At 43.9% G+C, this 16128-nt stretch overlaps 1 long non-coding RNA gene across 1 annotated transcript in view; it reads left to right on the forward strand.

The window, feature by feature from the left end:
• Positions 1-4074: 4074 nt before the first annotated feature.
• The window catches only part of LOC140846830 (uncharacterized), a 40929-nt gene continuing 28875 nt past the window's right edge, over positions 4075-16128 (forward strand). Inside the window, exon 1 of the long non-coding RNA XR_012126278.1 lies at positions 4075-4221. This is a non-coding gene — a long non-coding RNA (uncharacterized lncRNA). The remainder of the gene's footprint in view (positions 4222-16128) is intronic.

Genomic DNA, 16128 nt, shown 5'->3' on the forward strand with positions numbered 1-16128 from the left:
TACTTACATTATTTGAAGTTCTTGGGGGTTTAATATTGATTTTTCCTTTGTTTGCTAACTCTTTTTTGACAGATTTTTTTTTCACATATTTTGTAATGTTTAATTGTAAATTAATCTTTACTTGGGACTTCTCCCAGGGGAGTCCTGGAGGGTCTCAGTAGAGGGTGTTGCCTTGCAGAGAGATTTATGTTTGCTTCAGCCAGGTTCCCCAGAGGTATTACCAGCCTGTGACAGCATTTTATATGACTCTCTTGGTGGTGTATGTCCTAGAACACTCAAGTAATGTCAATGTAAATATCATGTCCAGGTGAGTCACTTCTATGATTATGAATTTTAAGGGGATGCTTTTTTTTTTTTTAAATATCATGCTTCCTTGTCATTTCACTGTGTGAGCATGTGATTGGTTCTGATTCATCCTTACAATGGTGGGATCTCAACCCCAACTTTCTGCTCCCCTAGAGCCCAGGCTTTCTCTGGTGTGCCTGCTGGTCATTAAAGCCTAAGCTCCTTGACTCCACAGCCAGTTCCCAAGCCTGGCCAACTGCTCCTCCCCACAGACATCCCCTCTCCCCCACCCCAATCCCAGCAGCAGCCCCAGGGGCAGCTCACACAGGCTCATAGCTTTCTTCATTTCTGACTCTCCAGATTGCCCTTGCTCTCTGCAGGCACAGACTTTACTCACTATTTCTTGAAATGTGCAAAAGGTGTTTTTCATGCCTTACACTGAAACCACACAGCTGAAAATAGAAGTATCCAACCCATTACATAATAGCCTAAAAATGTGACATCACAGCAACTCCCTGAAGCCACTGAAGTACCCAAGCATATTTTCACACTGCGTTCTTCCTCATCTGAATAGTCCTTCAGGCTAAGGTATAAACATATTTCTGAGAAGGCCATTCTTTATGCAACTCAGATTAACTACAGGCCACATTACAATAACATCCACAGCTTGTGTCTGAAGTGGCCCTGGAGATGTGGAGGTGGGCAAGCAAGAGCTCCAGGTACTAATGTGGGGTCTTCCTTGAACACATGAGAGGACTTCAGAGATGGGTTAATCTTCCCTTTCAGCAGAAGGAGGAAAAAAGTGACTACAAATGAAATGCTTATTGTCTTCCTGAAACCACTGGCTATCCCCAACTCCTCTTTCTGCTCTGTTACTTTAAAAAGAGAAAAACCCTGAATCATTAGAAAACATTGCAGTTACCCATTCTCACTGCCATTGGCAGGCATTCGCTAACCCTGGGCAAAAACAAAGATGGCTGGTGCCTCCGCCATGTCTGCCAGTTCTCAAAGCCAACTCTTCTTAGCACCTACATCAGGACTGTGGCTTTGTTATCTTCCTTCTCTCAGAGAGCCTGGCAGTAGACCATATCATAACATTTGGAACTCAGACATTTGAGAACCTGGTTTGAGTTTGGATGCTGTGGAGGAGAAAGCTCTAGAATGTTCTATTACTTCTCCTCACTTGCTCCCCCCAGTGCAGAGACACAGTGGGGTATGGGCAGGGAGAGAAGGAAGTTTTAGTTTGCTATTAAATGTTACTAAGCTGCATGTAATTTGTGCATAGGAAAAGATTGTTCTCAAGAAGTTTACACAGGAGGACACTATTTCTCAACATGGACCTTGCTTGTGTCTCAATTCTACACAATTTCCCTCTGAAGGTCTAAGGTGCAGGGAGAGGGGGCAGTGTACAGGGGTCGAGGGCACAGGGGGTGGTGTACAGGGGTTGAGGGCACTTCTGAAGGAGAGAAGGAGCTAGTGAGGAGAGTATTCAGGGAAAGTGGAGATTGGATAAGGAGAAAAAGGAAATGAGAGTAAGGCCTGCCCTTTATGGAAGAGTCCCACAGGAGGGGCCGTGAACACATTTTTGGGATTGTCTTCAGACTCCTATAAGCTCATCACAAACATGCAAAAGATGCATGAGATGGAAGAGCTCAACTGGTGACTGGTGCTGATTGATGGGGCAGAACCCAGGGTTACTGCCCTGTTGCACCCTCCCTCTGCCCGGGCTCTAGCCTCTTGGGTTGACGGACCTGAAGGATGAGGAAGTCTTATAAAAGGGAAGGTGGGGTTCCCCTTTGCCCCAAGGGTGCCTTCTGAACCTCCTTTCCAGGGAAGAGTTCTTGAGAGAACAGAACGCATTTCAGTGAATCCTGCCGACAAATCTACCGCAGCAACCCTGCCAAGAGTCAAGCTTTGTGATAAGCCTTCTGATTTTCACCCCCAAACAGCTCTGTGTGGAGAGCTCATCAGCAGGACAGGGTCTTGGGCTCCCACTTCCACAGCCCCCTCAAGCCGACGGGGTCGTTGGGCACCCTCCAGCGCTCCACTTCTCCACCCCATGGGGCTTTGAGAGCCGCAGAGAGGCACAGAGGAAAGCCCAAAGTATGGACATGTAAATAACGTTTTTTAATAAAATTCCCCCATGAGGTTTTTCCCTTTGGGCTACTTCTTAGTCACTCTGTACTTTCCAGCTATATGCTCATTTATTCACTTAATGAACAAAATAAATAGCAATAACTCATATTCCTGTACTTTTCCCACCTTCCTATTTCATGTTCTGAGAAACGAGGAGCTTTCAGAGAGCCTGCTCGTCCTCTGCAGGGGAGGAGAGAGGCAGGTGAAATAACTCCTGGGTCAGCAGTGGAGGAGAAACTAGACAGCCTGAGCAAGTCACACAGAAACAGAACAAAGACCTTGGCCTCGAACTTGATTGGAGGCACTTTGGAGGAAAGCCTTATCCCCACCTGGGCTCCTCACAAGTGCACTGCAGTCCTACAGAGACCACATAAACCAGACCCTCCATGGGATGAACTCCCCATGTTACAGGAACATCTATGCTTGGTGTGCCCTGTTCACATGTTCCTCCCTGTATCTCTGGGCTTGCTTGTCTGTCCCTCTAGAATCTTCTTGCTCTGAATCATACCCCAACTTTCTCCTTCATTTCATTCAAGTCTGTTCAAATGACACCTTTCTGGAAAAGTCTTTCTTAACTACTTTATATAAAAGTTGACCCAGCACTGTTTTTCTCTTGAACTTGATCCAGCTCTATTTTTCTCCATAGGACTTCTCACACTCTGATGTTATCTCACATATTTCTTTGATTTTTATATCTTGTCTCCTCCACGAGAATTTAAGGCTGTATCTTATTCACTTGTTTTTGTTTCTGGTCTTAGATGATCATTGAGCATGTAGTAGGTGCTCATTAAATATTTGCTGGGTTAATTAATGAATGAATAAAGATATACTTGAAAGGGATACTGTGGCAATTTGCATTATTATCTTCAATGTTCATTCCTTCTTGCTTCCATGCTGTGAGAGTTTAGGCCAACTGCAAAGATAGGGAACAACCCACACAAGACAGTGGCCTTCACCTCTGACACCACATCAAGTTCAAGGGTTTCCCCAAACCACCCTCAGTTCTGATAATTCAGGAGGACTCACGGAACTCACTGATAACTGTTACACAGTTATGGTCTATTATAGAGAAAAGATACCAATTGAAATCACTAAGGAAGAGATGCATAGGGCAGAGGCTGAGAGGGGCCCAGATGTGGAGCTCACAGGCATCCTCACCCTGTGGACTCACGGGTGGTGTTACCTCCCCACAGCCATGGTGTGTGACAGTATGCACAGAACATCACTGCCCTGGGAAGCTCACCGAGGCTCAGCGTCCAGAGCTTTACTAGGGCTCAGTCATATACTCCCCACAGGGCTGGCCTTTAGTCTCCCTCCAGAGACAGAGTTGAAACACAGCATCCACCAAAGCCTCCATCATCATTTACATTGTTAAACTGTCCAGTAACCAAAACCCTAGGCAAACAAAGACTCCTATCAGGCAGGACATGGCAGGGGTCTAGTGATCACCTCCCAGGACTAAGGCCAGACCTCTTTGGGTAAGGTTAACTTTGCACTACACAGATGCCTTATAACTTTGCCATGCCCTAGAGCTGTGGGTGGGAAGACTCCCCCACCTCTTGACCTTGGGTTTCATCATGTGACTTGCTAGCCAATAGAATGAGGCAAACTCATGTGTGCCCATTCCACTCTTTCTCTTGTACCTGTGCCATCACCATAAGAAGAACACATCTAGGCTACCACACTACTCCCACAAAGGAGATGAGGAACATGTGGAGCAGAGCCATTCCCCCTTCCCCTCCAGCTGAGCCCAGCCTGGAACAGCTGACCTTCATCCAATGGACAGTCCACTTTAACGAAGTAAGTGCTTTCTGTTATATTAAAATCAGGTTTTAACACAAAGATTTTGGATTCATTTTTAAGCAGCATTATCACAAATATAGGTAACAGATAAAGGTATCAAACTATAAAGACTGTTAATATTTTCCTGTGTTTGCTGATCCAATTAGAGTTCCTTTGGTTGTTACTGAAACAGGGTAGCTTGTGAAAATAAACACAAGCTGACAAAGTTTGGAGAGAAGCAGGTGAGGGAGGAAGCTTATAAAGTCTAAAGCAGAAACTGCAAACAGGTAAAAGACTCTAAGCACAGGGCCAGGAAGGGAAATGTGTGTAAATAAAAAGAGCCAGTTGCCTGATAATAAATTTGATCTCTGAGAGAACAGAGGCAATAGAGAGTGGTGGGGACTATGGTGAACTGAATAGTAACAGCCTATCTGAAAGAAGCAGCCACTGCTCACTTCCAGCCAATTGTTGCCAATATGAAATCATTAACTTGGTGTTGCCAAATCTTTCCATTTTTTTTCAGAAAAGCTGAAAATTTAGATATTTTTGAAATCTCTTAAATTCTGCAAATGATTAATTTTTGTTCAAAACACTGTGCAAGACAAACCAAACACATCAATGGCTGTCGCTGTGCATCCTCTTATTTATATCACGGTGTACAGCATCTGGTAGCAGCAAGCTTGCCTGGGATCTTACAGAGAAGATCCTTGAGGGCCTGGGTCAGCCTGAGGTGACCGGCTGCTGCATATGGAGCTGGGTGATGGGTTTCAGTTGAGAGAGGAAAAATCCCGCTTAGAGGAGAGGACAGAACAAGTGGATGCCAAACACAAAGTTCTCCATCACCATTTGGCCTAGGTCCATTCCCATCACAGCTTAATTGGAGTCACTTAAGTGTTACAGAGTGATTCATTAATGTTTTTCTTCCTTGGGGGTATAGCAGCCACAATAACCAGGCAAGGAAGGCAGGAAGCCTCAGTCTTAGTCCTTTACATACATAACTCTGTATGACGCTTGAGAACGTCTCAGGAACCCCCAGCTATCCAAGCAGCAGACAACAGGGTGGTCTCGGCTAGGGCAAGGAGGAGGGAGACGCTCACAAGCTCGCCCTCCACTAGGCACCGCTCCAAACATGGACCCACTGTCACGCATCTCTGCTTCAGAACTGTCCTTTTCCAAACAGAGAGCAGCAGGTGGGCTTTCTGTCTGGTGGGACTAAAACCTGAACATGAGCACCTGCTCTTTTTTCCAAACTGGAATTCAGCTGTAGACACAGTGGAGATGTCAGGCAGCCCTGTGAGTCCCTTTCAGGTATTCGTTCTCTAGTATCGGGCCTGGTGTTGACTGCCCTCTGCTCTGCGTAAGCAAAAACCATTATCCTGGGACCAGTCATTTGCAAGATGATGGTGTTTGTTCAGCACCTGATGTTACTCGCTTTCCCTCATCTCCTTGCTGTTGGTAGTCCTGGGGATGCTTTACAAATGACGGTTCTGAGGAATGCCAGGAAGAGCATGCCCCTCCCAAACTGGGCGCAGCTTGCAGGGGAAGAGCAGAGACGCAGATCCAGCATTTCTGGCTGAGGTGCCAGCACACGTACACATGCGCAAAAGCATCTCAGGTTTCTTAAAGATTTTACTTTCAAGAATATATGTCAACAGAGCCATGGACAAGACGGCCACTAGGACCAGAAAGAGAAAAGGAAGAAACATCTATTGAGTGGTACTCAACAGGTCACAGGTGCCATCGGCCTCAGCTGTGGGGCACAAGCCACAGCGTAGTCGCCAGCCCAGCCAGGACTTGGTACAGCTTTCATCTTCTGAAGGTGGCCCAGATCAGTTCCTATGGCTGGGACATTCCATCTTTCAGGATCAACAACAGGTGACGGGATTCTCAGGAAGTCTGGATGGGAAAGGAAGCTTAAGTAGGAGGGTGGCTTTCAGCACTTCGGAGTGTTTGGAGAAGGAGGTGAGGCTCTGATTTTGGAGCCAGGGTAGGCTGTCCTTGGGGTTTGGTGCCTCCCCATGTAGGCAGGGTTTCCACAGAGTTTGTCTGAGCCATTGAGGGTTTAAACTCACGCCTTTAAATTACTGTGTGTATATAATAATTAGCCTGGACTCCATTCACCTGCAAGGAAATCCCAGGATCTTTCTGATGGTGGAATTCATGCCAGCCCTTCAGAAAGAACCCACCTGGCTCTCCTATCTCCACAAGCCTCTCTGATTGCTTCTGAGTTTTAAGCAATGGCAGGCTCTACAAACTTAAGACAAATCTCTTAGGTAAGCCTCTTTGACACAGACTTTAGTAAGCTAAATCCAACTGAGAAAGTTGACAGGGAAACAGACTGAAGAGGAGCATGAGGAGATTTCTAGTGGTGACGGGGCCTTGATCTTCTAGGGCTGCAGTTCTGAAGGTCCTTAAGGAATGATTCAGAGACAGCTCTGCTGCCCGCTCCCACTGTGGTCACCTCCGGCCTACCAGCCACTGCCCCCTATTCATGAAGATTCTAGGAGCTGGCTCACTGTCTTTCACTACCGTCGCATCCACAGAAACAACCTGCCCTACATTCTGGCCCTTCAATATTTTTGTATCCTTGCTGACATCTGTCTTCCGTCTACTTCACCGGCCCACTCCCAAGATCACACCCTACATCATCACCCGGGGCCATTACCACCCCTTTCAAAGACTCCAGCATTTCCTGGATGCTCTCAGGATTTCTAATCCACTGACACTACCGCTTCTCAAATGGAACCCCTCCCACCATCCTCATTTCCCTCTTTATGCAGCTTGGATCCCTGACCTATCTTTCTGCTCACTTGCATCCATTCTCCCCTATTTAGCCCATCTCTCCACATGTCATCCTTGTTTGGCTAAATCCCAACTCTGTTTAAACTCAATTCCCTGCTTCCTCAGCTCCCAAACCCAAGCCATTGTGTGAGGCTAGAGAAAAACACATAACTCTGCCGGTAGGTCTTCTTTATGCTTATGACCACAAACCTCAAGTGGGCCCTCAGCACTGTCCGCCGCTCGGCAGTCCCCCTCTGTAAGATGATTCCTCTTCTGTCTCGCCCCACGCCCAGCTGATGACCTTGCTGCTTATCTCACTGGAAAACAAAATCAGAAGAGAATTCTACTTCTCACCAACAAGTCTACTAACTTCCTGTAACTATTCTTACCGCTCCTTTTAGAGTTCTCCTCCTGTGCCTGTTCAAGGACATCACAACTTGCCCCTCTCGCCTGACTCACACATCTACTTGGTCATTCCCATCAGCCTCCAGATTCTCTGTAATGACGCCTCTCGTTAAAAATCTCCTGTGAAAGAGGAGTGGTCTGACTTTATGTTAATACACACGACATGGCCTCTAAAATCAAAACTTTAATGCCAACACCTAAAAAGACAGACAGACCAATGGAGTGAAATAGAAAGTCAAGAAATAGGCCCAAATACTTAGAGAAATCTAGGAAATGATATCTCAGAGTCACTTGGGTAACTGGTGTTGGACTAACTGGATAGTCATTTCAGAAAAATTAAATTATGTCTATTTCTTGCACCATACCCAAGAATAATTCCCAGATGAATCAGAGACCCAAATGCAAAATGAAATTTCACAAGTTCTAGAAGAAGAGATGGATGAATTTCTCTATAACTTTTAATATGACTAAAAGTTCAGATGCTACAAAGGAGAGATTGGTAAATTTTGACCACAGGAAAACATTAACAAAAATAAAAGAACATTTAGCATAGTCAAAACACCAATGAAAACTAACAGAAAAATATTTGCCACATAGATCATAAAGAACGAATATCTAACATTTTAAAAACTCCTAAAAATTGAGAACAGAAAAACAGAAATCCAGTAGGAAAGTGGATGGAAGACATAAACAGATAAATCATGATAGAGATATAAAAATTGGCCCTTAAATATATGAAAGTTTGCTCAATTTTACTTCTAATAAAAGTACAAATTAAATTCACATTGAATAGCATTTTTTACCCATCAGATTGGCAAAAAAAATTTTCAAAACTTAACAGTATCTTCTGTTGGTGACACTAAAGAAACACACACACACTGTACCTCATTGCTGGTGGGAAGACATCTGGTACCACCCCTACAGGGGGAACGTGGCAACAGCTAACAAAACTACATGTGTGTCTACCCTTCCACCCAGCAATTCCACTTCTAGGAGTTTATCCAGAATATATGCCTCTAGCAATATAAAAATACAGATACCCAAAGTCATTCACTGCAGCATTATTATGACTGCAAAATATTGGAAACTACCTAAATACCCAGCCCAGGAGATCGGTTGAAGAAAATATGGTACATACACAGAATGAGGTACTGAGACAAAGAAGTAGGAGGAAGAACTCTATGAATTGATTCCATAATAATCGATTCCGTACCTCTATGACTTCCATAATGATTTCTAGGAGATACAGTTGTGTAAAAAAGCAAAGTGGGAAAGAGCATATATATAATAGTCTGGTATCTGTGGTATAAGAAAGAAGGGAAGCAAGAATTGCACATATCTGTTTTTCTTTCCAAAAAAGTACTGGAAGGAACAAACAGATACATAGCTGCTTTCCTACAAGGAGCTGGGGAGGAGGTGAAGGAATGAGGGACGCTTCTCTGAGCACACCTTTCTGTATAGTTTTAATTTTTAATAGCACTTCAGTGTTCTACAAAGCAAAGAACAATATTAAATGTAATGAGGGAGTTTCATACCGAGGGCCCCAGTGCCCTTCTTGGAGTGGCCATACCCTGGTTTTCCTTGGGGAAGCATTCCTCCCACATGTTCACAAATGGGCACAAGGTGTTTGGGGGTGGGGGTGGGAGGCAGGCATGTGACACAATTCTGTCTGTTGCATTTCTCTGTCATACTGACCTGCCCAGCACTGGGCACCTCACACAAACCGAGTCAGTGAAATGCCACAGCCTTTAGCTGCTGCTGTTCAAGGAGGGGCCATCTTCCTCTTTTGCACTGGGCTTGGACCCAAGAAGTTACAGACCTGGGATAACCAGCAGCCCTCTTGCCACCTCGAAATGAAGCCAAAGCAGAGGACAGCAGAGCTGAGGGATCCAAGAGACCAATTTGTGGATGTTATTGTTCAAGCCCCTGCTTAATTCTGTGAACCAACCATTTCAGGCCTTTGCCTTTATCTGTTGGAGTTGGGCTTCCTGTCACAGGCACTCAGCTCAACTGATACACTCGTTCAAGGCTCTTCTTCTAGAGATGTGGAACCGAAGGCCCAGAGAGGAGAGAGGTCCAAATCACACTGGATTACAGCAAAGGCGACACTAACACTCAGACCCTCCAGGCTGAAGTCCAGATTACAGTCAGTGTGGTAGGTAAACCCCTCGTTACCTGAGGGAAAGAACAGGGAAGAGGTTCCAGCCAAGGTGGAAGGGAAGGCTAGAGGAAGAAAGACCAGTTTCCCCCTCCCGTGCCTAACGGGCCCCAGACCACCTCTCCCCATGCAGGCCAACCTGCCCCTCCCTGCACACAGCCCAGGGATTTGGTACGAGGCCGGCTGCACACCATCAGGGGGAGACAGGAGATGTTCTGAGGCCATCCTTCTGGGCCTCCAAGGCTCCAGCTGTGGAGGGCTAGACTTCATTGGGGAGAGCAGTAAGATTTCTCAGCCCAGACAGACCTTTCTTTGGGATCTAGTAGATGCAGTATTTACAAGAGAACAAAGTTTCTGTTAACTCAGGCATATATGCACATCAGGATGTGGGTTGAGAAAACTCAGCAACTGGGAAATGGTTACTGTGACCCCAAGACGTACGCACGTGGAGACAAAGATGTGGGTTCAGATCCCGGCTATTCTGTTCACCTGTGCAGACACCAGGCCTTCAGCATTATCTGCATGATAGTAATAATTACGCACAAAGGAATTAAAGAACTGATGTACTTGTGAGGCTTCCACAGCCCACAGTCCTCCAACCAGAGCTTGTAGGCTGTTTTAATTGGCCAGCACAGAGTTTTTTAAATAAGCCAGCTAGTGTTGAAAAATGGGGATACTTCACATAAAAATTCAGATATTTGCCTTCTTTTGAAAATAAGCCTTGGGAACACTGGCTAGAACTGTGATATATGTGACCCCTTTGCCCAGGCATGGGAGGCTAATTTGCCCTCCAGTTCCCACTAGCCCCCATTACAGCTGAAAAGGGGGGTGGGTGCCAGTGGCCATTAGCAGCTCACACTGCTGTTTGTCTCCTGGCAGAGGACTACTGCTCTGCATTCGTGTGTCCCCCAAAGTGGGCAAGCAGAGGACTAGCCAAGAGCCCCATGTCATTCTTGCCCCCATTTCCTTTGCTGCCCACCAGCTTCACTCATGACATGATCCGCTTGGTGCTAGGAAGCATCTGAGTTTACAGGCACACCTGTAAATGCAAACTGTACATAAAGCTCATGGATTAGAGAGAGGGAATGATAATTAGGATTCAATTTTAAGTTCTGTTGGTTGAGATACAAAATCTAGGATATCTACCCTGATGGGGGGAAGCAGGCGATTGACAGGTGGACGAGTGGAGAACATGGGGTATCAGTGCAGGAAGGATCAAGGACAGAGGGAAGCAAGTTCAGAAGCAAGAGACCCAACGTCTGGGCACCTGGTGGGGAGATTAGTGACGCTGATGGCTAAGTCCAGGTCAGAACCTGGTCTCTTGGGTCTGTGCACAGGTACAACTGGCTGGGCGACCGGAAACCAGGCAGAACTTTACAAAGGCCAGTGACATTCTGGTGGGTTCCCATGTGGAACCCACAAAAGGCTAGGCTTGGTCTTAACATACTTACGGGAAGTTCCCTTAAATCTAGTTTTATGCTTTGACAGAGGAAATAAAAGTTCTCAGTAAATTTGGTGAGAGGTCTATCAAAGCTTAATTAAGCTTTACCCAGAGTCCCCTGGCAGATAAGCCCGCCAGCATTATTCACTATGCAGCTTGGTCAGCACAAAATCCTGGTTATCAAGCTGGGCTGACATGAAGGTCTTACAGACAGAATGCCACTTACATCATAAGATGGGATCGTATGCCTCATGTTAATTTTTAGCCCATGATTTGAAAACAGGTGAAGCACCTGTGTTTATGTGAATGGTGTATATGCACTCGGGATATAGGTTGATTCTGGTTGATTCATTCATTCAGCCAACATTTGCTAACTGAATACAAGGAGTTTACAATCCGTTATACTAAACATGATGGAGCCCATGACAATAAACAAGACACTGCCTTCCCCCTGGTGCAAGTTATAGGCAGTTAGGTCAAGTGCATGTCTGGGGGTCAGGAAAACAACGTGGGCAGGGGAGCCTAAGCAGATTACCTCCTTGCTGCCCCTCTGCAGGGGCCTGAGGCCAGAAAGTGCTGCCTGTCAATAACATTTCTCTCTGAGGGTTTTTAACCAGACTTCCCTAGCTGGGAGCTTCTGAGGAATTTTCTATCAGGGCTTCAATTGGTAACACTACTTGAGGCTAGCAGTCTCTATAAACAGGGACACCTCGTTTTATTAGTTTTGCTTTCTTACATTCTCAAATAATGTGTTTTTTTTACAAATTGAAGGTTTGTGGCAAGCCTGCACTGAGCAAGTTTATCAGCACCATTTCTGCATCAGCATTTGCCCCTTTCATGTCTCTGTGTCACATTTTGGTAATTCTCACACTATTTCAAACTTTTTCATTATTACTACATTTGTTATGGTGACCTGTGATGATGAGTGATTATGATTTGCTGAAGCTCAGATTGTGATTTGCAGATTTTAGCAGTAAAGCATCTTTTAATTAAAATATGTATATTGTTTTTTTAGACATAATGCTATTGCATGCCTGACAGGCCACAGGATAGTGTACATGTAACTTTTATATGCAAAGGTTCATCTGATTTGCTTTATTGTGATACTGACTTAACAGCAGCAGTTTAGAACTGACCCTGCAGGATCTTTGAGGTATGCCTGTAAGACCAAACTGAATTTTCAAAGGAAAAAAAAATCATCTGATTGTTTCCAAATAATGGGATGCTTTTGATGGTGTGTTTTTATTCAAGAAATGCTACCAATTATTAAATACTTACTATGTGCTGGGCACTGTGCTAGGACCTTTGCATATATTTTCCCATCAGTCTGCATGACAACCCTGCGAGGTAGCTGGGACCCTCCTCACGGCACTTTGAAGATACTGAGGCAGAGTAAGTTTCAGTAGAACTTTAGGTCACCCTGGATTCTTTCTAGGGGGTCCTAGAATCTGCATGACAACTGTGAAAATGGAATCCAGCCTTTGAAGTACAGTTCACACAAATCAGGCATCTGCTGTTCATCTGACACGATGATGTTCTTCAGCACAGGATGCTGCCATGGCTGGTGACTAGGCTTCCAGGGTGGTATCTTGGTATCAATTAGCCATTCCATGACCACAAGCCTGCAGCCTTTCACCCTCCACCAGCCTCCTACCAGTGAAACAAAAAGAAGAACTATAGAGTCTGTCCTGGGTCTCATCTCTTGGGGCATTCAGACACTAGGCCACTGTGGGGGTTTTGGGAGGGGAAGTAACATTGACGTCATGGAAACCTAGAACTGAAAGGGACGTGAAGGGCCCATCTCGTCCAGGCAGGCAGCTCCATGAGACCAGACCCGGCTCACTCTCCCTGAAGAAGCAGAAATGGACATAACCCCTCTTTCAGTTATTTCCACCAGCACTTTAGTTCCCAAAGACAGCAGATTTTTTTTCCAACTCAAGTTTTTATCTATCTTTGACCTATTGCTATTTTTTTCATCCAGGAATGTGAAGCAGTCAACATTAGTTCTATCACAAACTTTCAAAATCTTAAACTTTATTCACTTTAGGCCCCCTACACACATGATCTGTACCTTGGGCCCTAGAAGTACAGGGTTCTTGTACTGTTTGCAATGTTGCCACTATTTTTCAAATATGTGATTGCGGTAGATTGAATCATTGCTCCCAATTCGTCACCTTTCCCTGTTAGAGAATTAGATGTCCATGACTGTGCCCTGTGACTCTGCAGTGTCCTGCACTAGAATTAGTGTGGTCTGTGTCCTCACCCCATTGATACTTGGCTTGGCCGTATGACTTGCTTTGGACAACAGAATGATGGTAGAAACAACATAACAAAGGTTTTAAATGTGCTTGCAAGGTTTGAATTGGACTCTTGTGTTTCTGCCATCACAATGAGAAGACAGTGCCCCAGACAGGGCCAGTCCAAGAGGGGAACATAGCAAGAGACCCAAAATGAACCTGCAAGTAGGACCCTTGCCCAGCAGAGCCAGCCACGATCAGCTGAATCTCAACAAACCCACATACCTGTGAGCCAGAAAAATAAATGTCTATGATGTAAGCCATGGAGACTTGGGGGGTTATTTGTTGTACAACATTATCACCAAAGTCAGGTCTAATCTGGACTATAGCAAGATTACTACCTGATCCGTGCATGGCACATGCTTCCAGGTCACCTCTTCCCTGAAACTTTTCCTACTTACTTCAGCCAGCCTAGCTTCACCACTCAAAACTCTTCTTTTTAGTGTCCTATGTTTGGGCACCTGTTAATATTGAATATAATACTTTTGAGAACTCAGCCTGATACATTAATTAACAATTGCATATTTGAAACTTTATCAGCAAGATTGTGAAGTTATTAGAACAGGAATCATATGAGCACAGTATGGGCAATAAGACCCTCTTATTACATATATTCTGTACCACAGCCCCCCATCCTTGTCACAATAAGGCTTGCAATTTTTAGTTGGAAACACTTTGTCATTGTATTCATAGTGACTAGCATGAAACTATGTACACAGGGGCCATACAAGTCATTCAAATATTTATGAGATGTCCATTGGAAAGGCAAATGGGACTGAATTTTGTCAATCAGATAAATATTTCTGACCTATTAACACTCAATTTCATATGCTTTGTCTTCTTTTGATTTAAATAATATTCAAGTATCAATTTCATAAGATAGTGAATATAAACATTTCCCTCTCCCATCTAAAATATATTAATAAAAATTAAAATGAGCTAGAGAAGCCACCTATTCAACAAGGCCATGAAGTAACCTTATGAAAAGTAAATATTCACTCCCAATTTGACAGTTCTATATTCCATTTTTATTAATAAAACATTACCTTTGTGTATGAGAGTTAGTAATCTTTGATTTTCATATTCTATATTTGAGAGTAGAGAAAATTCTTCAGAATCACATTTTTTTTCCAATTGAGTTTCTAATGCGGTAAAGTTCCTCTTTTTATTTTTGTAAGCAGAAAGACTTGTTTTACATTGAAGCATTCAATGAACTGTTTTTTTTTTTCTAAGATACGTATTTAATTTTCATTTACAGGAACTTTCCAAATGACTGGTCAAATTACTACATTCACATAGTATGTTAATCTCGAGTTTAAGAAAAAGTTGAACGATGATACCTAGTTGAACAATAATAAGCTAACTTTTCCTCCCATCTATGGACAACTGTCAAAGTACCATGACTGATTTTGTGATATGCCTGAAATTATACAACAAAATCAGTTCTTCAAATCAGTTGCCTTGTCTACTTATCCCAAAGAATTTTCAGTGTTCAAAAGTGTTGTAAATCTTTTATGTGACTTCTTCAAAGCCTGTGGTACATTTAAAAGTATGTATGGCAACTACAATTCAATAAAATGTATGTGTGTATGTAGTTAAAGGTAGCAGATCTCTGTCCCTTGAGAATGAATATGATCGTGATTTTAGAAACAGAAAAAGCCATTTGGAAGCAAGTTTATTGAAAAAGAGGTTTGACATCAAGCTGGTGATACAAAGAGGAAATTCAAATTTGCCCATAAGGTCACAACCCAGAGATAACCACCATCAACACACTGGTGTATTTTCTTCCAGCAATTTTTTTATGTATGCATTTTAACACAAATAGGACATGCCATAGATGCAGCTTAGATTCCCCTTATCATCTCCAATCAATATTCCTATTATTCCTATTTTATGAGGTTTAAAGCAGGTAAGTACCAAACAAACAGTCATATTTCAGAGTCATAACTTCCAACTTCTTGCATAATGTGTAGACTCCAAAAAAGTTGAACAGATATAACAAAAGGTCTGTCTGATTTTCTCTTCCCTGTTCTTTGGTGATAATAGCTTGCGAGGATGCTATTTGGGTACGCTACCACAACGCATGACAAGTGTGAGAGAAACCAAGACTGGGAGAAAAGGAAATGAGGCAGTTCTGACAGAGAGTAAAGAGAATGGGTTGTCTTGCTGAAGTCAATCATCAGGATAAGCAGTGTGTGTGTGTGTGTGTGTGTGTGTGTGTGTGTGTGTGTGTGTGAACATGGCTTTCATTACAAGTCACAAAAGTTTACTTCCTAGTGTTCACCCATGGAATAAAATCTCTTGAAATGGAGGAAGTACCTCTTGTAGCAGAGATCAGAAAAGATGGGACAACTGTTCACATTTACCAGGTATTTTCCAGAAGTAAAGGGAATCATGCAATGTGTGAGCACTGCTCTCTAAGCTCACAGAATAAAGCCTGTTTTCTAGTGCCCACACCTGAGCGGGCACTGAGTTCAGGGTGGCCCACCACGGTCTCGGAGCCTTGTGGATCCAGTTCTAGGAGGGGGGAGATTTCGCCTCAGACTCTCCCCATCTGGATTATGTTCAATCAGTTTAGAAACAAGAGCGTTACATGGTCTCTCTCCTTGGTCCCCAAAGCTGAGGCATCTCCCACCACCCAACAGAAGATCCCGAGTAAGTTATGCTATTTGATTTGGTCCCACATAAGTCATTGCAATCTTCATACTGGAATTGAAATGCCTGAAGTTCCCCATTTTGACCTTGTTGCTTAAAAAAAATATGTTTGTAGAGCCAGGTTAGCCCAATGGAGGGAGTGGCAGCTTCTGAATCGTACAAATCATCCTTAGTTAACTTTAGGAAAT

Source organism: Manis javanica, chromosome 16 (genome assembly GCF_040802235.1).
Source record: "Manis javanica isolate MJ-LG chromosome 16, MJ_LKY, whole genome shotgun sequence".
NCBI lineage: Eukaryota > Metazoa > Chordata > Mammalia > Pholidota > Manidae > Manis > Manis javanica.